Source organism: Staurois parvus, unplaced genomic scaffold, assembly GCF_062004578.1.
Source record: "Staurois parvus isolate SC_StPar_1 unplaced genomic scaffold, SC_StPar_1.0 ptg000534l, whole genome shotgun sequence".
In the NCBI taxonomy this organism is placed as follows: Eukaryota; Metazoa; Chordata; class Amphibia; order Anura; family Ranidae; genus Staurois; species Staurois parvus.
Window position 1 is genome coordinate 339,086 of NW_028318330.1, and position 16,935 is coordinate 356,020.

Genomic DNA, 16,935 nt, shown 5'->3' on the forward strand with positions numbered 1-16,935 from the left:
TAGGCCTGTGTATAGAGTGCAGTGGTCAGGATTATATCTTAGGCCTGTGTATAGAGTGCAGTGGTCAGTAGTATATCACATACAGCTCTGTGTAAAGAGCACAGTGGTCAGGAGTATGTCATATACATTCCTGTGTACAGAGTGCAGTGGTCAGGATTATATCTTAGGCCTGTGTGGAGTGCAGCGATCAGGAGTATGTCATATACTGCCCTGCGTACAGAGTGCAGCGGTCAGGAGTATATCATACAGCCCTGTGTACAGAGCGCAGTGGTCAGGAGTATATCATACAGCCCTGTGTACAGAGCACAGTGGTCAGGAGTATGTGATTTCCATCCCAGAGTACAGAGTGCAGTGGTCAGGAGTATATCATACAGCCCTGTGTACAGAGCACAGTGGTCAGGAGTATGTGATTTCCATCCCAGAGTACAGAGTGCAGTGGTCAGGATTATATCTTAGGCCTGTGTACAGAGTGCAGTGGTCAGGAGTATGTGATTTCCATCCCAGAGTGCAGTGGTCAGGATTATATCTTAGGCCTGTGTACAGAGCTCAGTGGTCAGGAGTATGTCATATACTGCCCAGCATGCATAGTACTATGGTCAGGATTTTGTGGTACAGAGTCCAGTATACAGAGTACACTGGTGAAGAATATAAACCCTTGTAAGGAATGCAGGTATCCAGCGACAGCCGGGATGACCAGATTGGTGGGCTATGCCTAAGAAATGTGGAATAAGACGGAGTAGGAGGAGTGTGATTACAGGGGGTGTAAAGTCAGAAGGTTTGTTACCTCCATGCATTCTATATATGAAGGTAAATACCCTTCTCTGTGCAGCAGCCCCCCCAATACTCACCTGATCCGCATCCTGATCCAGCAATGTGCACAAGATCCTTGGCTGGGGACTCTCTCTCCTCATTGTCTGAGACAAGATCAGGGGCCATTGGCTCCTGCTGCTGTCAATCACAGCCAATGAGGAGGGAGAGGGGACTCTGTGGAGACACAGAGCAGCGACTCGCTCCCGAGCCTACTTGGATGCCCCCATAACAAGCTGCTTGTTGTGGGGGCACTCAACAGGAGAAGGGACCAGGAGCGCATGTGGGGGACCCGAGAAGAGGAGGATCCAGGCTGCTCTGTGCAAACCCATCACACACAGCAGTAAGTACGACATGTTTGTTTTAAAAGAAAAAAAATGTTGCCTTTACAATCGCTTTAAGTGGAGTTTACTAATGTACACGACACCCTCCGACACCCACAGACCATAAACAAAGCAAAAGTGACTAATAAATGTGACAGCAAATAACCAACCCAACAACCTGACTATAATACACTGTGTACAATGGAGGGAAGCTGACATACACCGGGCAGGACTGGGACTGGGAATCAGGGGAGCAGAGATGGGGAACAGGATGCAGGAAACCAGAATCAGGGGAAAGTATACAATATACAGGACGCAGGATCCAGCAGGGAAGCGGCTCACAGGCAGAACACTGAGGAACTGATGAAAACTACGGGGGGATTATATACCTTCCCAGCAGCCAGCATCAGGTGGAGCCTCATTACTGACACCTTCTGTCTGCTGGGAGACACAGCAATGTCTCCTCTCCACTTCTAATTGACTCACCTCTCACCCAGAGCATCCTGTCTGTACCTGACATCACTTCCTGTCTATACCTGACATGACTTCCAGTCTATACCTGACATCACTTCCTGTCTACCTGACGTCTCTTACCATCTGTACCTGACATCACTTCCTGTCTGTACCTGACATCACTTCTTGTCTGTACCTGACATCACTTCCTCTCTGGGTAGAAGGGAGATCACGTGGTGGAACTCAGAGGAACTGCAGCTCCAAGAAATGTCTTAAAGTTTGAATCTTGTTGTTTCCAAGTGTTCTCCAATGTTCATGTCCATGTCTGGCAGGTTCCAGGACTCTTCAGAGTGGCAGTGAGGTGATGACTCCGGAACACTCTCTGGGTTCCATCACCAGGCACTGCAATTATACCCGACTGCTGGGAGCCGTCATCTCCTTTCCTACAGTGAAAGTATAATTGTGACATCAGCAGAGAGGCAGTGGGAGGGTGGGATCAGGTAAGTACTACCACTGACCACCAATGCTGGGCTGGGGGTACACTTTGTTCTCACTGACACCAACAATGGGGCTTATTTTATCTCACTGACACCAATGATGGATGTCAAGGAAATCATGCCCACGATGACTGGGTAACTGGAGTGAGATCCATGATTGGTGGAGAATGAATGAGGGTGGAGCTTTCTCTGAATTCTCTAGAATTCTCATCTGTTGACAATTGATGGACTGATCTGAATTCTGTGTGAAATATATCTGGTTGTTAATGATTGGCCGCAAATCAGGCGGTCACACCCCTAACCGATGACTCCTCATCTGTCGGCAGGTTTCCCCACTGACAGCTGAATGTCCACAAAAGAATTGTCAGCAATTACAAATTGTGGAAAACCCCTCAGAATGTCTCTGAGAAGAAATGATATTTTATCTTCTCTCCAACTCAGACTATATTTGTCTTAGACGTAAGAGGCCCAAAATCCCGAGTCCCTGTCAGGTCTGAGCTCCAGCCGGATACAATCACCTTCTCCACTCACATAGTTTGCTTTTGTAAATGAAGTGAGTACAGAATTGAGGAAAGCGAGGACACCCGGCAACAATGGGATTCTGTCCTATCTCCTGCACCCGGAGCAAATGAACAACATGTACCAGCCTTCCCAGCCCCATCAATGTACACTGTGGAGGCATCTTGTATGTAGACTCTGGATTCAACAAACCAGCAGCCTGGCCATTCAGGAACGTACCATTGTTCAGCTCTGGGGGGGGGAAACAAACATCTCTCATGGAAAGGAGCTCTGGGGAGTCAACAGACCAATCTCTCATCTATACATATGTTTCCATCTATCCACATCACTCCATTCTTTTTCTGGACAAAACCATTATAAATATCAGCGACAGATTTACAAATCTAGGATTTTACAATGAGAACACAATGTCACAAGGGATCTATAAAAGATTTTATCCGGACACAAGATCCCATTGTAAGAAAGGAATTCTGAATATGAACAGCGACTGTTATGTGGGATCCCATTATATTCAGTGCGGGGAAATGTATCTTTTATATTTTACTGAAACCTTAGATAATAAATTACATTTATGTCCCAGAAATTAACTTTACTGTATTTTTAACTGAAATTGTACCTTTCATAAATCATTGCACTAATATTGTGTAAAATAATAAAAATCATAAACATCAGAACTACTAACAATTCATCCTCTAGTGTGTCTGCTGTTGTGAAGAAATATATATAATATTTGGGGGTTTTAAGTAATTTTAAGGTATAAATGGTTTTTAAAACATGTAAACAAAAAAATTAAAAATGTCTCCAGGACTCCATGGACCCCTTCATTCCACACAGTCTCCAGGAACCGGGAAACCACAGAGAAACCAAGTGTCCCCCGACTTCCTCTCCAGGCTGGGATGTCCCCCTGGTTGGGTGCCCCCTACAGTAGAAGAAGCAGACTGCACCTGCCTACATCTTCTTTATGCTTTGTCTGATCAGGATGGCGGTCATTTCTCCCTGAACACGGAGCCCCCTAAACACGAGGTAAACGTGGTGCAGCATTGAGCCCCGTCCAGCTGTAGTGTAGACTTTGACAGGCTGCAGGCAGCGGGGCTGGACGCTGTACCTGTGCCTACCAGGTGTATTATAATGCCAGCATTGCACCCACAGGGGCTGGACCCCCCATGTACAAGGGGCCTAAGAGATACCATCAGCTGGTGTCCCATTCCACCAGACCCCTATAACTGGAAGAGGACATGTTTGGGGGGATGTGTTGTAGAAGAACCCAGACCACAGTATTGTGTGATGAAATTATAATTCAACTTTATTAAATGTGACACTTTAACAACAGAAGAAAATAAATAGATTGTTTACATTTCCAGGATCTATTTATACCATTTATATCATCTATGCTAAGAAACTGATTAACATATGACACGCCCTTCATTAATACCAGCCCAGCCCACTTATGTGACCCTCTAAACATCCAAATCCCTGTAAATTCCCAGAAGACACTTTAATCATTTATCCACAACAAGCTGATTGGGTACAAGAGAACCCCGAGCCCCTCCTACTCATTCCCACACAACAAGACCATGTCACCATCTACAAGGTGAGAGGACCTGAAGGAGAACAAGACCATGACCACCAGGACCATCGCCTGACTGAAGCCATGCTCACATTTCTTTCTAATGCTGCTTCTATGGTCTCCTCAGATACAGATTTGGCAGATGTACATTAGTGGAACCCTTTCACTCCGGCCAAGGTTTCCATCAGCAGCAGCACGGCCTTATAGCTATAGCACCCGGGGGTTGTCTACATTTGTTAGGCCAACTGTCAGATTTCTGGTGGAAGTGATTCAGCCGCTTTGAAGGTCCTCCCCCCGCCATGTATACCGGGCTCAGCTGTCCTTCCTGCAAGCCCAAGACAGACAAGGTGGGTGTCAGCGGTGAGAGCAGAAGGAGATCAGCAAACATCTGATCTCTGATCTCCCCTTCAGTGAATGAATGTGGGAGGTGGGAGATTATGTCATTTCTGGGTTCAGAGCTGTCATTCTTCAGTCATTATGGTTTGGGAAGGAGCTGATTAGGCATGATCTGTGCTTGACCATCTTTCTTGGGGTACAGAGGTGACATTAGGGGTCTAATAATGTTCTGATGTCTCTTTAACCACTTGCCTACCGGGCACTTATACCCCCTTATTTACCAGGCCAATTTTCAGCTTTCAGCGCTGCCGCATTTTGATTGACAATTGCGCGGTCATGCAACATTGTACCCATATGAAATTTTGATAATTTTTTTCTCACAAATAGAGCTTTCTTTTGGTGGTATTTAATCGCCACTGGGCACTTTACTTTTTGCGCTATAAATAAAAAAAGTGCAAAAAATTTGAAAAAAAATAAGTTTCTTTTATAAAATTTTTCAAACAGGTATTTTTTCTCCTTCACTGATGTGCGTTGATGAGGCAGCACTGATGGGCACTGATAGGCAGCACTAAAGGGCACTGATAGGCAGCACTAATGAGGTGTCACGGATAGGCGGCACTGATAGACAGCACTAATGAGGCGTCACGGATAGGCGGCACTAATATGCAGCACTGATAGGTGACACTGATTATGGGTACTGATAGACGGCACTGACTGGCATCACTGCTGGGCACTGACTGGCACAACCCCTGGGCACTGACTGGTGGCACTGACTGGCATCACTGCTGGGCTGCACTGGTGGGTGGCACTGGTGGGCAGCACTGGTGGGTGGGCACAGGTGGGTGGGCACAGGTGGGTGGCACTGCTGGGCACAGGTAGGTGGCAATTCTGGGCACAGGTAGGTGGCACTTCAGAGTGGCACAGGTGGGTGCACTGCTGGGCACAGGTGGGTGATCTGCTGGGCACGGGTGGGCGGAGCTAGTGGGCGCACTGCTGGGCACAGGTGGGCGGAACTTGCGGGTGGCACTGCTGGGCACCGATCATCAGGGCACTGATCATCAGTGCCCTGATGATCGGTGCCGATCCCCGCTCTGACAACTGCCGATTCTTGGCAGTACTTTCCTCACGATCTGACAGCGTGAGGAAAGTGCAGCCAAGAACCGGCACTTGCATTTCCCTCTGATCAGCGTGTCATTGGACACGGCTGATCACGTGGTAAAAGGCCGCTGTGATTGGCCTTTTACCACATCACGTGATCAGCTGTGTCCGTAGGACACAGCGATCACGGAGATCGCCGGGTGCGCTCCCCCTGGGGCACGCAGGAGAGCGCGTTCTGGGAGGACGTCATATGACGTCCACTCAGAACTGGCCGGCCGCAGTGCAGCCGTCATTCGACTATCTGCGGTCGGCAGCTAGTTAAAGAGGACCTGTGACCAGAAATATGTATCACAGGGGGGCTATCAACCCCATATATGATAGAAGCCATGTTAGGTGAAAAAAGAGTTGAAAAAAAATTAAAGTAACACTATAAAAATTTAAAAAAATACAAAACAAATCACACGACACATTTTACATATCATTGCACAAGTGAGAACAATCATTCTGAGGCCATCGTTCACGGATAACTATCTGAACTGGTAGCCTATAAAGGCTCTTAAAGCGTCACCATTTAACAATTTTTGGTACTGAAGTTTGTCACCATTTCACAAGTTTGCACAATTTGTAAAGTTTGACATGTTTGGTATCTATATACTTGATGCCAACCTCATATTTTATATTTCACCAAACAAATTGGGTCATATATTGTGTTCTTTGTGCACTAACATTATCTTTTTTACAGAAAATATGTATTTGATAAACAGCTGTACTAATATTCTGTGACATGAAAAATGGCAACTACCACCATTATATTCTCCAGAGCCTCTGCTTTCAGATAATAAAAAAAATGTTTGGGGTTTTAACTAATCATATGGCCTAAAATGTGAATTTAACTAAAAACAAAAGCAAAATAGACTATGGCAGTGAAAGAAAATACAGCAATATATAACATTTCAAAATTAAAACTATGGTAGCAACTAATGGCTTAAGAAGCAAACCCGCCATATTACTCAACCAGGTTCCAACTAAACCCACCCAAAACATTGGATCCCACCTCCTCCCACCCAGGTTCCTGTTGGAACTCCTTTTCCTTGTGTAGATATCTCCTTCTGAGATCCTCATGATCTAATATAAATGTACAACACTTTCCATCTAACACCATTTGTAGACTCCACCTTGGTCTTCGAAGAGATAGTCAGCTGCCAAGCAGTTCTGTGAGACCACCTTAGGTGGTGGAGCCACTTCTGCTGTCAGCTCTGCTATAACATCAATGGTGTCATTGGTTATCTGATCCATGACTCCAGTACACCGGTTCATCTTACTTATCTTAGATTCCCCATCCCGTCTATGAAGGGGTCACTGCATAAAGCATCTCCAATCCAGAGAAAATGTTTCTTCTCACTGGAAGGCCAGGGGAGTATTGGGAGAAATTGAGGCTTTCCCTTACAGATATGGGGGGAGGGGCAACATAACCTAAAGTACGGCTATAGGTGGAATTGAAGGGAAGACATTTTAGGGTGCTCCTTCCACACAAGAAGCAAATGTTATCTGGAAGGACTAGGAATCCATTGGACCAATGGGGATTAATCATTCTGCAATTACATTGAGAAACCATGAAATGTTACTGGCCTGTGATTGGCTCTCCTATTGTTAGTGAAGTGAGACTCTCTTTGTTGGTGTCATTAATGGAATTTCAGAAACCATGTAAAATGTTTCTTCCAAATCCAAAAAGTTGACCCCCTTGGGTAAGTACCCATCCTACTATTCCTGATATGAGTTTGTAGTCCCTGCTATACAGGAAACATGTGGGCAATCATTTACACCTTTTACAGCAGGACAGTAAATATCAGAACACAATTCAAACATCAGACCAACAGCAGGAAGTCTGCTAACTGAATGTGTAATGCAATCTGTCATTAGCATTCCCAGAGTTCCCTCTGCAACATAGTTGTATCAGCTGTTGGTCCTGTCTGTAGATCTGCTATTTCCCCACCTTCTGTAACAGGGTGACAACACTGATCATTCTGCAGGAACATTACACAGCAGCGTTGTCACCCTGTACAGGGAAGTCTTAGATAGATTATAAGTAAGACACACAACAAGTGAAGTCCAACTTCAGCTAACTCTTCTACAGCAGTTACAGCAACAGGTTCTCTATAAGGTTCAACCCACCATATGAATGGAAGATGACAGTTGTAAGCACCCCCAGCAGTCTTATATGGTGTTTCCTACCCCCCAACTTTAATTTTTGCCAAATAGCTTGGCCTTCTACAGGAAGCAGAAAAAACAGATCTACTGGGAGGGTCAACAGGTAATAAAAATGTTATGAGGGAAGACTTGGAAAAACATAAAACGTTTATGCTAATGACAGATTGCACCATTTATGTAATTATTGATTTTGCCCGTTGTTACACTTTAGTGCCGATGTCTTAGCATTTCCAGGAATAATTAGTGCTCTTTGCACACTTTGCCCCAAAAAGGGATCCGTTCATTCAGAGTCATTAAGGTGAACCCCAATAAGAGGAATTTCAGTCTCCCAGAAGAAATGGTAGGAATATGACCGCACACTTAGCACTTTGTAAGTTCAGATCTCTTGCAGTTGTACCGTGTGAATAGTTTATGGAGATGAGCAATAGCTGGACAAAAAAAAAAAGATAACAAGGACATCCAATCATCACCTGATAGAATCCCTTTTGAGAAAACCAAATGAAGCATAAGTGGGCAGCTGGGATTAGGTGATACTGTTGAATACATCCCCTAAAAACAGCATTAACTCCGTGTTGGAAGGCCTACACCAGCTTAAGAAGTTACTCTCTAACCAGAGACCTCTATCTGGCTGGTATCTCAGCTACAGACCTGCCTGCAAAGATGTCATTCATGAGAGGAGATGGAACATGGAAAGGAGGCATTGATCATGGGAGAGGAGGTGGTACATGTAATGGGAGGTGTGGACAAGGTGGGCTTAGCTGGAACCCTCAAGCCTAGCTTATGTATCAGTTCTCAAAAGAACCTGGAATGGACTCTCCTAATGAGGTTTCAGAGGCTTGGCAAGAATCCATAGGACCCCATCCTAGACTCTGGTACTGAGGCATTGTTGGTCATGTATTGGTTGGTCAGATTCTGGCAATGAAGAAAACACACGGGAACATAGCTCAGTTAGTGAATGATGAAAATGCATTACATGTTCAGTCAATGCTCCATAAAAAAGGATAAAGATGAGAATGATGAGGAATACAGTTCAGTCATTGCTGCTTATCTGAAAAAATGTCCAAAGATAAAATATTCACAGGCCTTCTAGGTGTGTTTCTGATGGACATAAGCACTAAACCCAATGAATCCGATCATTAGAGTCCTGTTTGTTCAAAGTTTTTTTTCAAGTAGCATCATGTCTTCCCTAGTTTGTGGGAAGACATTGGGACTGTGAACCTAATGGGACAGCTGTGACTTCTTTAATATTGCCCCTTCTTCTGGAGTTTCCTCTATGCAGCTCAAGCTTGTGAATCCTCTGGTGACAGATTAGCCCGGAATTACCTGTAAAAGCTTTATCACATTCTGAACATTAATATGGCTTCTCTCCAGTGTGAACCCTCTCATGTATGACAAGGTTTCCCCTCCATTTAAAAGTTTTATCACATTCAGAACACTGATATGGCTGCTCTACAGTGTGGACCTTCTGGTGTGCTATGAGAACTGACTTCTGTGTAAATGTTTTATCACATTCAGAACATTGATGTGGTTTCTCTCCAGTGTGAATCCTCTGGTGTCTGATAAGATATGACTTCCATGTAAAAGTTTTGTCACATTCAGAACACTGATATGACTTCTCTCCAGTGTGAATCCTCTGGTGTGTGATAAGATATGACTTCCATGTAAAAGCTTTGTCACATTCAGAACACTGATATGGCTTCTCTCCAGTGTGAACCCTCTGGTGTATGATAAGCTCTTTCTTGGTTAAAAAAGCTTTGTCACATTCAGAACATTGATATGGCTTCTCTCCAGTGTGAATCCTCTGGTGTCTGATAAGATTTGACTTCTGTGTAAAAGTTTTGTCACATTCAGAACACTGATATGACTTCTCTCCAGTGTGAATCCTCTGGTGTATGATAAGATTTGACTTCTGTGTAAAAGTTTTGTCACATTCAGAACACTGATATGACTTCTCTCCAGTGTGAATCCTCTGGTGTGTGATAAGATATGACTTCTGTGTAAACACTTTGTCACATTCAGAACACTGATATGACTTCTCTCCAGTGTGAATCCTCTGGTGTGTGATAAGATGTGACGTCTGTGTAAAAGCTTTGTCACATTCAGAACACTGATATGACTTCTCTCCAGTGTGAACCCTCTGGTGTGTGGTAAGTTGTGACTTCTGTGTAAACACTTTGTCACACTCAGAACACTGATATGACTTCTCTCCAGTGTGAATCCTCTGGTGTATGATAAGACTTGACTTCTGTGTAAAAGCTTTGTCACATTCAGAACACTGATATGACTTCTCTCCAGTGTGGATCCTCTGGTGTCTGATAAGATGTGACTTCCATGTAAAAGCTTTGTCACATTCAGAACACTGATATGGCTTCTCTTCAGTGTGACCCTTCTGGTGTGTGATATGTTTTGCCTCCATTGCAAAATCTTTGTCACGTTTCAAACAAGAAATAGCATGAAATGACTCCTCTTATGTATACATGGGTTGGACTTTACTGTAAAGCAATTGTCACTTCCAGAACACTGAAATGACTTTTCTCATGTTGTCCTCTGAGGTTGGATCAGTGTTGAAGAGGACACAAAGCACTTATGACATTTAGAACACGGATATGACTTGTGTCCTGTGTGACTCCTCCAGTGAACTGCAATTAAAACTTTCAGTCAATTACAACACCCAGATGTTTGGTTTCCCATGTGACTGAGTTGTATTCACGAAGACCAGCATGACCAAAAACGTGGTTCATCACTCCACCTGTACAAAAAAAATAAAAATCAGAATTCTATATAAAAGGGCTAAAGTTGGTTTTTATTTTTAATGATCATTATTAAATATATCTTATATATCATCGCGGGCTGTGTCAGCATTATGGTTGTCCTCAAAGGGCCAGTTGTAACTGTAAGACTAGATGTCCAGAGCACCTCACCCCCCCATTACATCAGATGCCAAGAACCCCACACCCTCCCTAACATCACTGTGCACATCCTTTAGGGGCAGAGCTGGAAAGCAGAAAGTGCAGGGTCTGGAGGAGGACCAGAGGAGGAGTTGACTCAATTACCAGAGTCTGCTGAATGCTGAGACCAAGGGAGGTGGAGATGAGGGGATGCTGCAGCTGCACTGAGAAGTGCAGGATTTGGCAGAGGAGTTCTTTTCTCCTCTCTGCTGCCGACTGCTGAGACAAGGTGGGGGAGGAGACAAGGGGGTACCTGCAGGAGAGGTGCAAGGGCCACATGAAATAACTTAGAGGGCAGGATCTGGATACAGGTGTTTGACACCTGTGTTATATATATAGAAAGCATATGTACATCATCATTTGTATATATATATATATATATATATATATATATATAAATATTTTTTTTAATTAAACTAAATTGTATTGTTTAAGTTTTTAAGTGCACACAGTATATCCAACATCCAGCCCAGACAATGGAGTCATACATTCTAATGTATAAGCAGTTGTGGCAATGTTACAGATCATACAGAACAATAACTTGCTTTGTCTCTGGTGTCACTTTTACTTTCTATAAACAAATGAAAAGAGAAAAAAGAAGCAACGTAGAACAATTCACCTGTACACAGCAAGTAACTCTCTCCAGTACATACATAGAGAGCTGACACCATTCAAGTAGGCCTGTGTCTACAGGATCATACACCAAGTATCGGCCTCCAATGTAGTTACCATTTAGTAGGGTACAGTTGGCCGGGTCCATTTTTAGGGGCCTAAAAAAGTTAAACCTATAAAAAGCTATGACAAATGAAGTATGGGGAGTGAGTACCGGAGTATCCAGCCAGTTCTGCCAGAGAGACATAAGTCTCCTAGGAGAAGTTAGGTTTTCATGTATTATTATGGGGTTCACCTGCTCAATCCATGCCTGGTGGGACTATGAGTTGATAACCAGAATGCTTGGATTCGATTTGCAGGTTCGTTCAGAAAGTGCATCTAAGAATCCAAAAATCACAAGCTTAATCTCAGCTAGGGAGAGACTTTGTTCAATTAAAAGAAAAACTTCAAAGACAAGTGAGAAAATGTAAATGAGAAGCTGAGAGAAGAGCTAAAAACACTAAAAATACCCCCACAGATCTATCCTAGAAATTCAGTCTAAAATGTAACAATTACACCAAGAAAACCCTCAACTGAGGGAAGAGATAATGACACCAAAGATACAAATGGAGCTCAACAATCAGGAAAGAGAATCAAAGAGGATGATTTATACAAAGTACCCATCAAGGAACAACAGACCGGTGAGACCAATCAGCTTCCGAAATGTAACAAGACAAAGACCAGCAATAGCCAAGACAACTCTACTAATCCTGAGACCACAAATAGTGATGGCCGAACACCCCCCTGTTCAGGTCGCGGTCAAACATCCGAACCTACAGAATGTTCTACAGTGAATGTCGAACACAAAGGACTGAGAGGTGTCTTACCGCATCTGAGTATGAAGACACCGCTCAGTTACTAATATCCGGCATGAGTTATGTGATGAAGTCACGCGGTATTTTAGTAGTGAGACATTCATTCATGTTCCTGGTGTCAGTGGGGCTCCCCGCTGACAGCTGAATGTCAAAAGAATTGTCAGCATTGCCCAGCAATTAAAAAAAAGCAAGCCCATCGAGACTAGTATGGATTTTGAGAGGAACCTTCCATGACAATTTTTTTTTAACCCCTTCCATATCGGGCACTTTTACCCCCTTCCTGCCCAGGCCAATTTTCAGGTTTCAGCGCTCTCACACTTTGAATGACAATTGCGCGATCATACAACATTGTACCCAAACTAAAATGTTATCATTTTCTTCACACAACTAGAGCTTTCTTTTGGTGGTATTTAATCACTGTTGCAGTTTTTATTTTTTTGCTAAATTAACAAAAAAAGACCGAAAATTTTTAAAAAAACACATTTTTCTTTGTTTCTGTTATAAAAGTTTGCAAATAAATAATTGTTCTTCATAAATTTAGGCCGAGATGTATTCTGCTACATGTCTTTGGTGAAAATAACCCAAATTAGGATGTATTTTTTAGTTTGTAGGAAAGTTATAGAGTTCACAAACTATGGTATAGATCTGAATATTGATCAATCCTGAAGTACTGACAGCCAATCTAATTTCTTGAGGTCCAAGAATGTCAGAACGGTACAGATATCCCCCAAATGTCAGAACAGTACAGATATCCCCCAAATGTCAGGACGGTACAGATATCCCCCAAATGTCAGGACGGTACAGATATCCCCCAAATGTCAGGACGGTACAGATATCCCCCAAATGTCAGGACGGTACAGATATCCCACCAAATGTCAGGACGGTACAGATATCCCCCAAATGTCAGGACAGTACAGATATTCCCCAAATGTCAGGACAGTACAGATATCCCCCCAAATGTCAGGACAGTACAGATATCCCCCAAATGTCAGGACAGTACAGATATCCCCCAAATGTCAGGACGGTACAGATATCCCCCAAATGTCAGAACAGTACAGATATCCCCCAAATGTCAGGACAGTACAGATATCCCCCAAATGTCAGGACAGTACAGATATTCCCCAAATGTCAGGACAGTACAGATATCCCCCCAAATGTCAGGACAGTACAGATATCCCCCAAATGTCAGGACGGTACAGATATCCCCCAAATGACCCCTTTTTGCAGAGTAGACAGTCCGACGTACTTCATAAGAGGCATGGTGAGTTTTTTGAAGTTGTATTTTTTTTGTCAGAATTTTTTGGAAAATGAAAAAAATGATTTTCACAGTTTTTTTTACATACTGTCACCAGTGCAGTACAGCGTCATCATATAACTGGCATGGCGGTGATCAGGGACACTGACTGGTGACAGTATGAAAAAAAAAAAAATATATATATTTTTTTTATTATTATTTTTACATTTTTATTACATTTTTTTCTTTTTTATTATTTTTTTTTTATATTTCACTATGTCCAAAGTAGTATAATATTACCATAGTAACATTGTACTACTTTGGGGAAGTGATCAGTATTTTTTTTTTTTTTACACGCAAGCATTTACCTGAATGACATCGATTCATTCAGGGTTTTTTTTTTTTGTGCGCTTAGCTGTGATTTGGCCACAGCTAATCACATGACATGTGCATGTGATTAGCTGTGACCATTCACAGCTAGACACACTAGTATACAATGGATGGCATGAATGAAGCTATCCATTGTATACAACTGTCTTGTGACCTGCTGTGATTGGTCACAACAGGTCACATGGCATCAGCAACGGGGGCTGATACTCAGATCTGTCATCGGCCATGTTCGAGGTACACAGTCGGTGAAAGATCGCGCTGCTGCGCGCTCTGCAAGTGCGAAAACTGTGCATGTGTGGGAGGACACCATATGGCTTCCACCTGGAAATCTACAGCCTTTTCCTGGCCACCAAACGGCTATTGGCTGGATGGCTATTGGTTAACAATGGCATGTGGGTCCCCCCAAAATCTATACCAGACCCTTATCTGAGTATGCAGCCCGGCAGGTCAGGAAAGGGGTGGTGAGCGCCCCCCTTCCTGAACCATACCAGGACACATGCCCTCAACATGGGGGGGTGCTTCGGGTCGGGAGCCCCCCAAAGCACCTTGTCCACATATTGATGGGGACAAGGGCCTCTTTCCCACAACCATGTCCTGTGGATGTTGTGGTCTGCAGCCTGGGGGTTTATTGGAATCTGAAAGCCCCCTTTAACAAGGGGACCCCAAGATCCTGCCCCCCCCCGCCTATGTGAAGGAGTTGGCGGTATATGACACTGCTACCCATTCACAAAAAAAAGTGTAGTGTAAAAAAGTGATAGGAGTCAGTCTTTGACCAGTCCTTTATTAAAAATAAACATTTAAAACAAAATGTCCCCCAAAGTAGATCCAACATCAATCACGATCCTGCCACCACCGCTACCCAAAAAAGGGGGAAAAAAAGCCCCGCTTACGACACTGGCTCCTGGCTGTCTGACAGCTGGGGCCATGACAACAGTTTTTATATACCCCGCCCCCATGTGACATCACCACACACTGTGATTGGTCAAAGTATTGCACCTGACTTGTGGTTAGGTGCATTGCTTTGTCCAATCACAATGCACTGTCAGGGCGCATTGCATTGTGGGGCATGGTGGGCAAACAGCCCACTGAACACCCATACTTTTTGTGTTTGCTGAACACACGAACGGCCCATGTTCAAATCAAACTTAGGTTCAACTCGAACATGAAGCCCATCCCTACAAACAAACAGTCATCAAACCACAAGAACAGCCAACAAACTCCGGATTCTTATTGTTATTAATAGACTCAAATGGGAAATATCTAAACATCAAACGACTCTTCCCAGGAACAAGAGACAACAAAATTCAAGTCCAACAACTGAACAAGCGACAGGAGTCATCAATGATCCGTATTTCACCGACCCCAAACATATCATCATACACACCGACCCAAACATATCATCATACACACCGACCCAAACATATCATCATACACACCGACCCCAACGTATCATCATACACACCGACCCAAACATATCATCATACACACCGACCCAAACATATCATCATACACACCGACCCAAACATATCATCATACACACCGACCCAAACATATCATCATACACACCGACCCAAACATATCATCATACACACCGACCCAAACATATCATCATACACACCGACCCAAACATATCATCATACACACCGACCCAAACATATCATCATACACACCGACCCAAAACATATCATCATACACACCGACCCAAACATATCATCATACACACCGACCCAAACATATCATCATACACACCGACCCAAACATATCATCATATACACCGACCCAAACATATCATCATACACACCGACCCAAACGTATCATCATACACACCGACCCAAACATATCATCATACACACCGACCCAAACATATCATCATACACACCGACCCAAACATATCATCATACACACCAACCCAAACATATCATCATACACACCGACCCAAACGTATCATCATACACACCGACCCAAACATATCATCATACACACCGACCCAAACATATCATCATACACACCGACCCAAACGTATCATCATACACACCGACCCAAACATATCATCATACACACCGACCCAAACATATCATCATACACACCGACCCAAACATATCATCATACACACCGACCCAAACATATCATCATACACACCGACCCCAACATATCATCATACACACCAACCCAAACATATCATCATATACACCGACCCAAACGTATCATCATACCCACCGACCCAAACATATCATCATACACACCGACCCAAACATATCATCATACACACCGACCCAAACATATCATCATACACACCGACCCAAACATATCATCATACACACCGACCCAAACATATCATCATACACACCGACCCAAACATATCATCATACACACAGACCCAAACATATCATCATACACACCGACCCAAACATATCATCATACACACAGACCCAAACATATCATCATACACACCGACCCAAACATATCATCATACACACCGACCCAAACATATCATCATACACACCGACCCAAACATATCATCATACACACCGACCCAAACATATCATCATACACACAGACCCAAACATATCATCATACACACCGACCCAAACATATCATCATACACACCGACCCAAACATATCATCATACACACCGACCCAAACATATCATCATACACACCGACCCAAACATATCATCATACACACCGACCCAAACATATCATCATACACACCGACCCAAACATATCATACACACCGACCCAAACATATCATCATACACACCGACCCAAACATATCATCATACACACCGACCCAAACATATCATCATACACACCGACCCAAACATCCTCCAGGGACAAAAGGAAGCCTCTGAGAATAAACTATTACAACTAACAGAGACCGCACAACAGAAATGTCCTCACTCCAACATCATACTGTCCTCCCTAATTCCAAGGATGGACATAACAAACAGATAAAACCAGGTCAGAGCCTACCATTCACCTGACACAACATCATTCCATCATGACCCAACACCTCTATGACTACAAACAACTCAACTAACAAGGGGGCAGTCAACTAGCAAGACAACTCAAAGACATTGTACTGAATGG

The 16,935-nt window shown here is 43.5% G+C and overlaps 1 pseudogene; it reads right to left on the reverse strand.

The window, feature by feature from the left end:
• Positions 1-7,984: 7,984 nt before the first annotated feature.
• Positions 7,985-10,224, reverse strand: LOC149451516 (uncharacterized; annotated as a pseudogene).
• Positions 10,225-16,935: the final 6,711 nt, after the last annotated feature.